This window comes from Phocoena sinus, chromosome 10 (assembly GCF_008692025.1).
Source record: "Phocoena sinus isolate mPhoSin1 chromosome 10, mPhoSin1.pri, whole genome shotgun sequence".
NCBI classification, from domain to species: domain Eukaryota; kingdom Metazoa; phylum Chordata; class Mammalia; order Artiodactyla; family Phocoenidae; genus Phocoena; species Phocoena sinus.
The window spans coordinates 54,380,898-54,396,416 of record NC_045772.1 but is presented as its reverse complement, the minus strand read 5'-3'; positions in this window follow the sequence as shown (position 1 = coordinate 54,396,416).

Sequence of the window (15,519 nt, the reverse complement as noted above, 5' to 3'; positions counted from 1 at the left end):
ATAAACTTGTTTTCTGAGTCTGTAAATCTGTTTCTGTTTTGTAAATAAGTTCATCTGCATCTTTGTTTAGGTACTACATATAAGTGAAAGCATATGATATTTGTCTTTCTCTGTCTGACTTCACTCAGTATGATAACCTCTAGGTTCATCCATGTTGCTACAAATGGAATTATTTCATTCTTTTATATGGCTGAGTAATATACCATTGTATATATGCACCACATCTTTTTTATCTATTCCTCTGTTGATGGACATTTACATTGCTTCAATGTCCTGGGTATTGTAAACAGTGTTGCAATGAACACTGGGATGCATGTATTTTTTTGAATTATGGTTTTCTCCGGATATATGCCCAGGAGTGGGATTGCTGGATCATATGGTAGCTCCATTTTAGTTTTTTAAGGAACTTCCATACTGTTCTCCATAGTAGCTATACCAGTTTACATTCCCACCAACAGTGTAGGAGGGTTGCCTTTTCTCCACACCCTCTCCAGCATTTATTTTTGGAGATTTTTTTGATGATGGCCATTCTGACCAGTGTGAGGTGATACCTCATTGTAGTTTTGATTAGCATTTCTCTAATAATTAGTGATGTTGAGCATCTTCTCATGTGCTTTTTGGCCATCTGTATGTCTTCTTTGGAGAAATGTCTATTTCGATCTTCTGCCCATTTTTTGGTTGGGTTGGGGTTTGTTTTTTTTTTGATATTGAGCTGCATATTATAAACAGCTGTCATATTAGTACTTTCAGGAGGATCAAATTGAAAGGGAAAAAAGTATAATGGCTAGCCTTCGGGAATCCCTTATTCCGAAAAAAAACAAAAATTAGATTTAAAGATCCAACATAAATTCCTCTTCTTAAAAAAGAAAAGAAAAGAAAAGAAATAGATCATCTGGAAGCCAATATTCAAGGGCTATTAGAAACAACTGTCTTTGTCTTACAAATCTCTACAAAATCAGAAATGCAACTCTAGAAACAAGTCAAGGTCCACTTATCTTTACCAATCCCAAAACTTCACCTAGTCCTCTCAAAATGCTTGTTGATATTATAAAAGATCAGGATATTGGAGCAAAATTGTCCCATACTTTAAAAAATTTTTATAATAATAACTACCCTAAGCTTGTAATAGACAAATATATTCCAAAACTCCTAGGAGAAAGCTTGTATTTTCTTTCTCTGTCCCTTAAAATCATAAATCTTATCACATCTTTGAAATGTAAACACAGTCCACATTGCCTGAGACTGAGCCAGATTAGCTCAATTGGTAGAACCTGAAACAAACAAAACAAAAGAGGCCTTTTTAAATACAAACTGTTAAAAGGATTCTCTTGCTCAAACTCTAATAAATCACAACCTCCTTATAATTGCTTGTCAAGGGCAAATACATATCTTAAAAGTATTCTCCACAAAGGGAACCCTCCTACCCTGTTGGTGGGAATGTAAGTTGGTGCAGCCACTGTGGAAAACAGTATGGAGGTTCCTCAGAAAAACTAAAAAGAGAATTACCATATGATCCAGCAATCCCACTCCCGGACATATATCCAGATAAAACTATAATTCAAAAAGATACATGCACCCCTATCTTCATAGCAGCACTATTCACAATAGCCAAGACATGGAAACAACCTATCGTTGACAGATGAATGGATAAAGAAGATGTGGTACATATATCCAATGGAATACTACTCAGCCATAAAAAAGAATGAAATAATGCCATTTGCAGCAACATGGATACAACTAGAGATTATCATCTTAAGGGAAGTAAGTCAGAAAGAGAAAGACAAATACCATATAATATCACTTATATGTGGAATCTAAAATATGACACAAATGAACCTATGTATGAAACAGAAACAAAATCAGGGACATAGAGAATAGACTGATGGTTGCCAAGGGGGTGGGAGGTGGAAGAGGCTAGGAGTGGGAGTTTGGGATTAGCAGATGCAAACTGGTATATATATAGAATGGATAAACAACAAGGCTCTACTGTATAGCACAGGGAACTATATTCAACACTCTGTGATAAACCATAATGGAAACAAATATGAAAAAGAATGTATATATATGCATAGCTGAGTCACTTTGCTGTATAACAGTAATTAACACATTGTAATTCAACTATACTTCAATAAAAAATAAATTAAAAAAAAGTATTCTCCACAAATAATAAAAGTCTTAAGCCATCTGAGTAAGTGAACTTCATTTATTCCAACTGTTATTTATAAAATAGTGAGTTTTGTATTGTACCTGATTCATGGCTAAAGTTTTAAAATGAAAACTATGAGATCTCTGGTTGTGCCTGTCTACATGTCTATATGTGTACATTGTAGATATGGTATTTTTCTACCATCAGCTGATTTGACAAAATTAATTTGTAAAAGAGCTCTATTTCTTTGACCTAAACAAACAAGTGCTTTTATTAAAATTCTCAGAAGTATAATAAAGACTAACACAAATATTTTTCGAGTTCACATGATCTAGAATAATCTTTGACGAATAAAAGCTAACTTTAAGCTTGTTGGCCTAATTAATACAGGTATGTCTTCAGAGTTATCAGCATTAAATACAATGCAGATAAACAACTTTTGTTCTACCTGGGTATACTAGTCAAATGGGGTCATGTAGTCTCTGTTGCAGTTTGTCAACAACAACAAAAAAACTTAAGGTAATGACTAATTGCTTCAGTGTCTCATGAAATTGTCATGAGTAATCTAAGTATGACCATTAAAAACAAATGACTTAAATAGACGTAAATGAGATAAGAGTTTTTAGATAAAATTTTTAACAATAATTATTTTATGATATGTCTATTTAAATTGTTTTCTAAATCTCTTTGGTAATTTATACCCTTTGAGTTTTGCAAAGTTAAATTAAATGATGGGGACTCACTGAATGTCTAGATCATTTCCAAATAAGATAAAATACTGAAACATTTATTGCTAAAGAAGTCTAAGTTTACCTACTTTTGACCTCTATTACAGAGACTAAATAAGTTTGGGTTTATTAGTAAATATATCTTATGCTTTATTGAAAGACTGTACTATGAAATAGCATATGTTTCTATAAATTATAAAATATATTTATAAGTTTGCCAAGCCACAAAGTGTTAATACAGTTCACAATTGTTTACTTCTTTATTTTCACTAAAAAACTTAAGATTTCAAAGGATTAAGAATTCTAATTAACACATGTGGCTAAAGCTACCAGAAACAATAACTGAGGTAAGATGTGTTTTGGGGTAAGAAAAGCTATAAGGTATGGAGATGTTTTTGTTAAGGAAAAAGAAAGTGATTTTGCCCTAAAGCTGCTTATTTCTAAATGGGAAAGAAAACAAGTGATAAATAAAATGGACATGGAAAATTGTAAAAGGTTTGTGGGAAAAAGGAATCTTTCTAAAGGAAATTTATCAGTGGTAAGGACTGGCTAAGACTGCAATGAATTTAAGTAAATAAATCTTAATATCGAAAGTAAGCTGGCACAAAATTAAAATTTGATTTTTCTGTCTGTGAAAAGGACAAAGTTTTCTTAGATTATTGGTCTGGTTTTAATAAAAAATTGTAGACAAAGGTTTTCTTTACCTTTAATATAATCTGTCTAGAAAAACAAAGATTCTATATTTTGTCTTTAACAGGTCTTTGATTACTTAGAAGAAAAGGAAAGAAACTAAACTTTTTCAATATTAAAAGAGCTAGGGGGCTTCCCTGGTGGCGCAGTGGTTGAGAGTCCGCCTGCCGATGCAGGGGACACAGGTTCGTGCCCCAGTCCGGGAAGATCCCACATGCCACAGAGCGGCTGGGCCCGTGAGCCATGGCCGCTGAGCCTGCACGTCCGGAGCCTGTGCTCCGCAACGACAGAGGCCACAACAGTGAGAGGCCCGCGTACGGCAAAAAAAAAAAAAAAAAAAAGGAGCTAGGGCTTTTTATAACTATTTAACTTCTCTATTTGCCTGTGAAGTCTTTGTCACTTTGATTAAAAGCATAACTAAGTATTGTTTCATAGTGACCTCTGATCCTACTTAACCAAGTGTTTTTTAAAACTTTTGATATTTTTGACAAATTTCCCAAAAATAAATTTTCCAAAAATAAATTTCTAAATGAAGACTTAAATGACCTGGAAGTAACTTTGGGGTTTTCTAAAGGTCCCTAGAATGTCTCAAAAGATTTCTTTTCTTTTCTTATAAAAGGGAGATATTAAATTAATTAGGCTTATTTGTAAAATTTCATATTTATTAAATTACATAGGAAGCATTGTCAAATAGATGATGATAAGCCTTCTCAGGTTATATTGTATGAATAAATGTTATTAATATAAATGTTCTAGAAAATATATGAAATCTCTAAAATTTGGATATGCCCTAGTATAATGTTACCAGTCATAATTCTAGTTATTATCTTAAAATGTGTGTCACAGAGATAACTAAATTTCCTCTCAATTCCATTATAATGAATCAGATCTTTAATAATAGCTATTTTTAAGTTTTTTTATCGTTTACAGACAGTTATTGTCTTACTCATATGTTTTTACAAAAGTTTCCTGCAAACGTGTTTTATCTTCAAAGAACTGCATGGAAAGGAATCTAACAAGTACTCTAGAATACAAGTTTCTGATGTCTTTCAAATGAAACCACTGAACTGGGTAAGAATTTACAGAGCCCTAATGGAGAAACTGATGCCTTCATAAAATTTCTAACAAAAGATTAAGGAGAACAAGAATTAATTACATGGGACTAAATGAACTGAGGAAGATGATTATAATTTTTTGTGATTTTTTTGCGACATCACTGATTTTTTAAATGTTTTACTTCTCCAGATTTGAGGAGCAATTTTGTAAATTATACCTTTGTAAGCAAAATCAAAACATTTATCTGTTTTTCTCTATTTGATTTCTCCAGAATTCAGAAACTCTCAGTGAGTATTCTTATTTTCTTGACAATATAGTTATTTGCATATGTTCAATAAGAATCTGTTGTCCTTATAACAGGACACAACTGGAACCATTGATTATATTACCAAAGCTTTGACTGGAATGTCATATTTGAGAGATACATGCCTAGACTCAGATATGACCAGACAGCTTTAAGGAACTAAGGTTGACTTTAAGGAGCCAATAAAGCCCCTTGGAAAAACAGCCTGGTGCTTTGTTTACAGGATTCCCAGCAGTCTTTCCAGGTGAGTAAGAAATTTCACTTCCTGATAGGTACAGAATCCTCAAAACATTTGGGGGACCTTGAGAAGAGAGGAATTAACCCAAATCTATACATGTTGCAAACAACGTCTGATGGCAAATATTGATATTTGGCTTGGCTTCTTAGTTTTGAGAGGCTATTAAAAGTTCAATCTGAGATTCCTTCTAAAGTTCTGACAAAGCAGATTTTTAAAAGCCTATGTGGGGCTTCCCTGGTGGCGCAGTGGTTGGGAATCCGCCTGCCGATGCAGGGGACGTGGGTTCGTGCCCCGCTCCGGGAGAATCCCATGTGACGCGGCAGTGGCTGGGCGCGTGAGCCATAGCCGCTGAGCCTGCGCGTCCGGAGCCTGTGCTCCGCGACGGGAGAGGCCACAGCGGTGAGAGGCCCGCGTACCGCAAAAAAAAAAAAAAAAAAAGCCTATATAGTCCAATCACTATTCTTGCTGTAATTATATGAACAACTAGGCCAAGTTTATTGAAACGAGTTATTTTGCAAATAAATTAATCTTAATTTGGCTACCTTTGGTAAAAATGGGGGTAATTGTAGAGAGAAAAAAATATGTTTCAGCAGAAATTGTAATATATACTATAGATACCAGATTCTAGTTCTGTTAACTACTGTCTTTGAGGTTTTTGTTATTTACCTGTAAACTGAACTGGATCCTGAATTATTCTAGTTTCCTCTAACATCTGACTATGACTCTCCAAACTAACATTTCCAAATTTCTCCTAACCTTTTCATTTGAAATCATTGAGAATTAAAACTGCCCTTTTCCCTGAAGGCCTGCAAACTGAAGCTAGGTGACTTAATATAAACTTCAGAGAAATTGTCACAATCTTCATGCCTATTGCTGCAGGAGCCATTCAGAAAGTTTATTGATGACATCATTAGAGACATTTCAAACTGTAAAAGAGGCTTCAACCCTACTATCTAGAAATCTTTTTGACTGACTGGACTCTGGGCTCAGAAACTGGTTTATAATCTGCTCCAATCATTAACCTCTGTTTTTCTTTTGTTTCCATTGACACACTTGTTAAATACACGATTGCTTGAACCATAGGTTTAACTTTTGGAACCCACCTACTCAAATGATTCTAAGTGAACTGACCTATTGTCAAGACTAAGAGACTGGTTCAATGAGATGGAAAAATATACCAGCTCAACTTTTAATATGTGAAACTTCCAGGGAAGTTTCAGAGCAGGGAACTCTTGGATCCCAGAGAAGACTGCCCCAAAATGTGCCTCAATGGCATATTAATTATTTTGAATTAAAGTTACTTAAGAAAGAGCCGATACAAGAGGGACGATTTAACCCTCCTCTCTGTCTCCCCAAGCAGAAAATAAATCTCTCATGTGAAAAGTGCACTCCCTGCATCTGGAAGTAGAAGGACACTCTTATCACCAGAGAAGGGAATTCAGGACCAAGAAGTCTGTGTAAACAAACCTTGTTACTTCTTTAACTTACTACCCCAAGCCCAAACTCCCTTTAGAATCTTCACTAATTAAGTACCCAAAGGCTACATTTCTTTGTCCTGTCCTGTTCTTTACAAATGTATTGTTTCTTTGTCTAAAAAGTATAAAAGCTTCCTGCTTTGTCCACTTCTTAGGTCCCATTTTTATGAGACCTCCATACACACGAATTAAAATGTGTTTCTTTTTCTCCTGTTAATCTGTCTTGTGTTCATTTTATTATATTAGTCCAGCCACAAGAACTCAAGAGAGGTAGAGGGCGATATTTCCCCCTTCCCAACAAGAGAAAGAATAAAAGAGTTCTAAGTCATACTTAGAATTCAGAGGAGAAATCCCTGGTTGTAATCTGTTTATAAACAATCTGCATGGTTTTCAGTATGAATACTTGAACAATGTAAGTTCAATTTGTTTAATAATTATTAAAAGTACAAGTTGCTATTAGGTACTCCTTTGTGTAGTATGGGGCTTTTTAAATATACCTCGTCTGATCTTTTAGAATTTATAATCCAAGCCAGAGAATAAAAATGCTATCAGTCTCTGAAATCCTTTAAAATCAGTTATTCTTTATCTCAACTCTAGGTAGCTTCAACTTACAATGGGATGTCTTTCAAGACTTTATATGTTATTTGAAATTCAGAATGTCCCCATCCCATGGAAACAACGATTAAAATGGAAATTAGGTTCTCAGACCTGTGTACCAAAATAAAAAGTTCAGAAAATAAAAACATTAAACAAAGAGATGCTGAATCAAGTTCCCAGTTGATACCACTACCAGAATATAAACACCCTTTGGACTCTTAACACTTAGGGGAATGAAATAAGAACCTGATGAAAGAACATACTTCTAAAATTTAATGAACTGTTTCAAGGAGTCTGGTGATCCCCTGAACCACCTAGGAACCCCCGGTGAAGAAGGGCTGACTTAGACATATGAGTGACATCAACAAGGTGGTGGAAAGAAAGTCTCACCTCTTGTCCCCCTGACAGAGACATCGATAAAACAATACTTGGGCCAAAATACCTTCATAAGGCTTTCAGAATCCAATTAAGAATTTGCAACACCCCAAAAGAGCACAAAATCAAGAAAATAAAGTGGTTTCACTTTATTCATGTCAGCCCCTCCCTCAAGCCACCCAGTTCAGGGCTGAGATCACTCAAACTGCAATTTCTTCCTCAGGGGAAAGAATGAGTGACATGCCCATCCGGCATCTGCAGCCTTCCAGGGAACTGCCAAGAGATTTACTTCTGTCTCACTTCATTCATTCAGTGTGCTGAAGCAACTACCATAGTTAGAACACCTGGGGGCAGCTAAGAACAAAGAAAAGATGGCTTCTCTAGTGAATTCTACCAAACACTAAAGAAGAATTAATACCAATTCTTCTCAAAATCTTCCCAAAAAATTGAAGAGGAGGGAACACTTTAAATTCATAAGAGGCCAGTATTACCCTGATTCCAAAGCCAGACAAAGACACTACAAGAAAAGAAACTACAGGTCAATATCCCTGATAAATATAGATGCAAAAGTCCCCAACAACAAAACAAAAACAAGCAAACCAAATTCAACAGCATATTAAAAGGATCATAGACCATAATCAAGGTGGATTTATCCCTGAGATGCCAGGATGGCACAACATAAGCATATCAATGAATATGATGCATCGCATTAACAGAATACAGGACAAAAATTATACGATCATCTCAATAGAAGCAGAAAAAGCATTTGACAAAAGTCAGCATTCTTTCATAATAAAACCTCTCAAAAAATTAGGTATAAATGGAATGTACCTCAACATAATAAAGACCATATGTGACAAGCCCACAGACAACATCATACTCAATGGTGAAAAGTTGAAAGCCTTTAAGATCAGGAATAAGACAAGAATGTTCACTCATACCCCTTCAGCAATGCTGAGACTCACTCTCCTGATTCAAGGCAAAAAGGGGGCATGTCTAGAAAAGGAAGGAAGTTGTGGAACACATCTAAGAGAGATTACTAAAAGGCTAAATCATTTCTGCATAAGATACCTTTGTATATTCACATAGGACACTAAAACTTTCTAAGTACTGATAAGTCATTTTTTCATAAAGTATTTATTAATAGCATGCTGATATTCAGTCACCAAAACAATCACTGTTATACCATACCTAGGTCATTCAAGTTTTTGCTTCTCAGTAGTTGCCCTGATAGTGGGGATATCCTGAAGTGGAAAAAGGTTAGGATTTTTTCATTTCATTTCATAGGATACAAGAATGACAGATTTACCAGCACATACCACAGCCTAGGGAAGTACTGACATTTTCACCTATTCTTCTGCCTTTCAGCTTTGCTTTTCAGATACAAAGAATTATCTGAATATAATCTTGCTCTGGGTAAATTTATTGTAGCCACAGCCTCTCCAGGATGGTATTTGGCTTAAGAAAAAGGACGCTTTCACAAACAAAAAAGATATTGGTACAAACATAGGTTTTGCAACTTACTGTTTGTGTGATCTAAATTCCCTGAAACTTATCTGTTGAGACAGGGCACCTATATAATATCAGCTATTTTAATTACAGGGATTGTGGTAAGCCTTAAATAAACTTATATAATTATGAAGACTGGCAAGTTTCACCCACTGAAAGAGCGAGTTCCAAGGACCTGTATCACCATGGCAAGTGAATAGGCTAACAATTTTCTTAACCATTCTTCCCCAAAGGGACCTGACCTAAGACCATTTAGTCAACAAAGAAAATACCCAAACGTTTCAAGGGCTTTTGGACACAGGGTTTGAGTTGACACTGAAACATCATCACGTTCCCCCTGTTAGAGTACCAGAATATGGGGGTGAAATAAAAAATCCGGTCTTGTCAAATTCCTCTGCTAACAGTGGGTCCACAGAGCGCTCCAGTTCCTATTTGTCCCCTCTCCTGTTCCTAAGGGCATAATTATTATGAACATATTTGGTAATTAGTAGAACCTCCAATAAGGAAAGTAAGGCAATCTCAATTAGAAAGCAACCCCAATTGCAGTTGCTATGCCAGATGTGACCTCTTTGCTAGAACAGATTACCATGGCCTTGGGTGCATGGTATACTATCATTGATCTGATGAACATGTCATTTCCCATCCCTACTGGAAAGATGAGAAATCGTTTGAATTCACTTGAAGCAAATATGTGTATTTATTTACAATCTTAACCAGAACTAGATTAATTCTTTTGTCCTCTGACATAATATAGTCATAAAGATCTGAAATGGTCATTTGGCAAGACATGGCACTGGTTCACTTTATTGATGATACCTTACTAATCAGACCGGATGAGCAAGAAGTTGCATACAAAAAAAAAATGTTGCACACATATAATGGGCCTTGGTATAACATATGTGCTCCAAAAAGTGGGAGTTATTATACTCCAATAAAGATGTTAAAAAAATAATTTTTTTTTAAAAAGTGGGAGTTAGGGGGCTTCCCTGGTGGCGCAGTGGTTGAGAGTCCGCCTGCCGACGCAGGGGACGCGGGTTCGTGCCCCGGTCTGGGAAGATCCCATATGCCGCGGAGGGGCTGGGCCCGTGAGCCATGGCCGCTGAGCCTGCGCGTCTGGAGCCTGTGCTCTGCAACGGGAGAGGCCACAGCAGTGAGAGGCCCGCGTACCAAAAAAAAAAAAAAGTGGGAGTTAAACTGTATGAAAATTCAGGAAAATTTCATATAAGTAATATGTAGGAGTCCAGTGCTCTGGGACAAGTCATGACATTCTTTCTAAACTAAGGGACAAATTATTGCATCTTGTCTCTCCCTGCACAAAGAAGGAAGCATAATGCCTGTATTTGTCTTTTGGTTCTGGAAGTAACATATTACACACTAGTAAATACTGCTCTGATGCACTTAACAGGTGCCATGAAAGTATAAGTGAGACTCAAAGCGGGAAAGAGACTTGCAGCAGGTCCAGGTTGAGTGCCTGGACCATATGATTTGGCAGATTCTTCAGTATTCAAGGTATCAGGGATGGGAAAAGATATCATGTGGAGTTTATGACAAGCTCCCAAAGTGAAATCACAATGTACATCCTTAGGGTTCTGATCAAACTATGCCATCTGTAGTAGTGAGTTATACAGCATTTTAAAAAATTATAAAAGGTCTCTGGAATGCTACTGGACCTTGGTAGAGACAGAGGCCTGACCATGGGAGATCAAGTGACCAGTGGGCCAGAGCTGCTTATTATAGGTGGGTTCTGCCAGACCTCTCCAAAGTCAGTTCAAGAGAGCCATCTGGCCAAGATCAAACCTCTTTTCTGGGTTCCACCTACCTCCAATGTCTAATCCAGATACAAGGGTGTAAAAACTCAGCACTTCCTTCAAAGTAGAACACCTCTGAAAGGCCATACTAGTTCCAGAGTTCCCCTTGAGATGGCTGAGGCCATTGTCACAACTGAATCACAGCTCAACTCCTCCCTCTTGCCATTCTTATTTCCTTTGATCTCCCATGGATATCAATCCCAAGGACATTCTTCAATAAATTTCTGGCAAACAAATGTGCATCTAAGAATCTTTTTCCCCAGGAAAACTTACCTAAGATATACATACCAAAATTCTACTCAGTTAGGTGAAAGTGGGGAAGGGGAATAAAGAAGCTTTACTTCTGGATTTTTCTAAATAAATCTGAATTGAATTGATTTCTAATTTATAAAGAAAAAGAGTGGGAGAAAGGAAGAGAGGGAGGTAAAGGAAAGATAAAAGAGACTCCCCTCCTCATGTTTGATAAACACATCTTCCCCATTCCTTGAAAAGCTATGTAGTCAGTTGTGTAGCCTTTCACTTCCCAGTTACTAAAGTGGAGGATATTATCCCAGAAAAACACTACCATTTGCTATTCAGCAAAGAAACCAAACATTTTAACCCAAACTGTACTTGTTTTTACCTCCTGTGAAAATTCTGAATTTTACTCATTCACTTAATAAATATTTATTTAGCACCTATAATATGTCAAGCACTGATCTATTTCTATAATATAGTAGTATTATCTTTATGTACACTCTTAAATCTATAAGCCAAATAGATATTTCAAGTATTATTAGATATAATGTTATTTCTAGCCACTTATTTTCCTTCTCTTTTACATTTTGTTGATACCTCATTGTAAGTCACAAAGTCAATAAAGCAATAATAATCAGAGTAGATAACATCTATTTACCAAAGGTACCCTGAAGGACATTTTTTTTCAAGCAGTTACACATTTACATAGGACATTCAATAATATCATACTTGCAAAGTAGCTAGACATTTTGGCATTTTGGTTTTGAAATGATGAGATTAAAATGTCAGTATATGAAAACTGTGATTTGGACTACATGAGAAAAGATGAGGACAAAATAATATTTTATTAATGAATATGTCAAGGTGAGTATAGCAAAAGAAAACATTTTTATGGAAAAATATTTTTGAAAAGACCCAATTTAAAAGTCCCTCTTATTAATATTATACCTCTGTAAATCGATGAATAAAAATACGCTCCAGCTCTAAAAACAAAAACTTGGTTGATTTATAGGAGTTCAAATATAGACCTCAAAGAAATTAATTTGGTTATTTGAAGTGTGAAATGAAGAATTAGGTTTAGTTAAAATTTAAGTGAAACCTCAGGTCACAATTTCACTTGTATTTAATAGAAAACTTGAAGACGTTGCTAACACAAGTGCTTTGGTGAATGCAAAGCATTGGCAGATACAAGAGAGGACTAGAGAATATCTACAAAGAGTAACCACAAAATAAACTAAATCTACACTTAGTCTAAACCAATATAAACCTGAATTTCTGTATACCAAGGACAGAGTTGTTCTAAAATATTCAGAAGTTAGTTCTAATAGTAAAATTTTTAGGACTGTTGACTTGAAACTTTGAAAAGGCATATATTTTTTATAAGAAATTTATTTGCTAAGAAAAATTTTTTTCACTTAAAGTTGTAAGCAATATTTGTCATAAGGGGTTGAATTTTTTCACTAAACTTATGACAATTAAATCACTAAATATAACCTTACTGCTCTTATTATAAATGACCCACCTACCCTGTACATAAAACTGTGCCTTCTTCTATTAAATTAGAATTGTATCAGCGAGTCTTCCTCCTTGAATAACTTGCTAAATTAAATTATTCTAACGTATTAACTTTAAAACACAACACAAAATCTCATTCTGTCACAGGGTTTACTCTACAAGCTAACCTATGGGTTTGGGAATTTTTTTTTTAACATAGTGATCAAAGAGAATGTGAGATGGAAACAGAAAATACTTGTTAAGTTTCAGAAAGTGAAAAAAATCTAAAACAAAATTATGGAGTATTATTAAACAGCTAAATTACTGAAGTGTCATTTTAAAAAACTGTTGAGAATGCCTTTACTAAAAGCAGAACCTAATGAGAGGCAGAAACAAACTACCGGAACGAAAAAAAAGTACTAGGACAAAGTATAAGTCATGGGCTTCCCTGGTGGCTCAGTGGTTGAGAGTCCACCTGCCGATGCAGGGGACATGGGTTCGTGCCCCGGTCCGGGAAGATCCCACATGCCGCGGAGCAGCTGGGCCCGTGAGCCATGGCCGCTGAGCCTGCGCGTCCGGAGCCTGTGCTCCGCAACGGGAGAGGCCACAACAGTGAGAGGCCCACGTACTGCAAGAAACAAAAACAAAAACAAAACAAACAAACAAACAAAAAAAAAACAAAGTATAAGTCATGAAAGTAAGCAGTGCAAATAAACTACAAGGAAAAATAAATACACTAAAGAAAAACACTAATAATTATTTCGAAAAGAAATTACAAAATTAAGCCAATTAGTGAAAAGGAAGAAAATACAATTTAACAAATTGAGAAACTAAACGTAAGAACCAAAATATTTTGAAAAATATCTGATTAAAACAGCAATGAGATACTGCTACACACTTAATAGAATGACAGGTCCAAAACACTGACACCACCAAATGTCAATGAGGATGTGAAGCAACAGGAACTCTCATTCATTGCTGGTGGGAATACGAAATGGTACAACCACTTTGGAAGACAGTCTGGCCATTTCTCATAAAACTAAATATTCTCTTAACATGTGATCCAGCAATCATGCTCCTTGATATTTACTCAAACGAGTTGAAAACCTATCCACACAAACACCTGCAGATGTTTATAGTAGCTTTATTCATAACTGCCAAAATTTGGGAGAAATGAAGATATTCTTCTGTAGGTGAAAGGATAAACTGTTGTCCATCCAGATAATGGAATATTATTCAGTGCTAAAAGGAAATGAGTTACCAAGCTGTGAAAATGCATGGAAGAAGCATATTAAATGCTTAAATGCATATTATTAAGTGAAAGACGCCAATCTGAAAAGGCCAAATACTATACGATTCCAACTATATGATATTCTGGAAAAGGTAAAACTATATAGACTGTACAAAGATCCATGGTTGCCAAGGATTCTTGGGGGGAGGGATGAATAGACAAATCACAAAGGATTTTTTTTTTTTTTTTTTTTTGTGGTATGCGGGCCTCTCACTGTTGTGGCCTCTCCCACTGTGGAGCACAGGCTCCAGACATGCAGGCTCAGCGGCCATGGCTTACGGGCCCAGGCGCTCCGCGGCACGCGGGATCCTCCCGGACCGGGGCACGAACCCGTGTCCCCTGCATCAGCAGGTGGACTCTCAACCACTGCGCCACCAGGGAAGCCCCAGCACAAAGGATTTTTAGGCCAGTGCTACTAGTCTGTATGATACTATAAAGGTGAATACATGTCATTATACATTTGTCAAAACCCATAGAATATGCAAAACCAAGAGTGGATCCTAATTTGAACTATGAACTTTGGATGATAATGATGTGTCAATGAAGGTTGTAACAAATGTACCACTCTGGTAAGGAATGTTGATAGTGGGGGAAGCTATGTATGTGTAGGGGTAGGGAGTACATGGGAAATCTCTGTACCTTCCATTCAATCTTGCTGTAAACCTAACACTACTCTAAAAACTAGTCTATTTTTTAAAAAGAAAGAGAAAGAGAGATGCCTGGAAGAAATGAAACAAAATATTTTTAAAAAGTAATCATCTCTGAGTAGTTAAAATATAGGTCATTTTTATTTTCTTTATTATACTTCTCTGTATTTTCCAATTTTCTATGATATACATGCATTGCTATTATATATTATAACCAGAAGTTACCTATGCTATCTTTAAAAAGATTTGGAAATTACTGAAAATATTTTTAATAGTATAGCAAGAGGAGAGAATATATTTTCAACACATATAAGCAACAAAGAGCTATTATCCAAAATATATAAAATCTCTTACAAATCCCTAAGTTGGAGACTTCCAGAGTAAAGATTCCTAAACCATGTTAAACAAAGAGTTTAAGTTCAATAAAAAGATGCAGTGGGGCTAAATAAGGGTTAAAACAAGCAAGACATATTAGGAAGTGGTCTGTGTCTGTGACAGAAGGGTGAAGAGAGATATTGCATTGTGAAAACCTCTATTCCATTGGATATACATGTCTATCTCCATTGACTGGGGAGAAGTAAAGGCTTTAAAACACACACACGCGTGCGCGCGTACGCACACACACACACACACACACAAATTCTAGATCATAAGGAAATTCCAGCTAGCCTCAACATGGCTCTGGCTCCTTCCCAACATGAGCCACCCACACATACCTCGTCCAGCAAAAACTTACCTCCTTCAAAATGAGTAATCAATAAAGAACCAGCACAAGATCTGTACAAAGATTCTACCAGAGTAAATAAATACGGAAAGCTTATGAAGAACATTCTCCAGAAAATATTGCTGAAGGAGAAGTAAAAATTGTGACCCACGCATTTCACCATGAAATTAATATATATATTCATATTTTCTCCATGAACT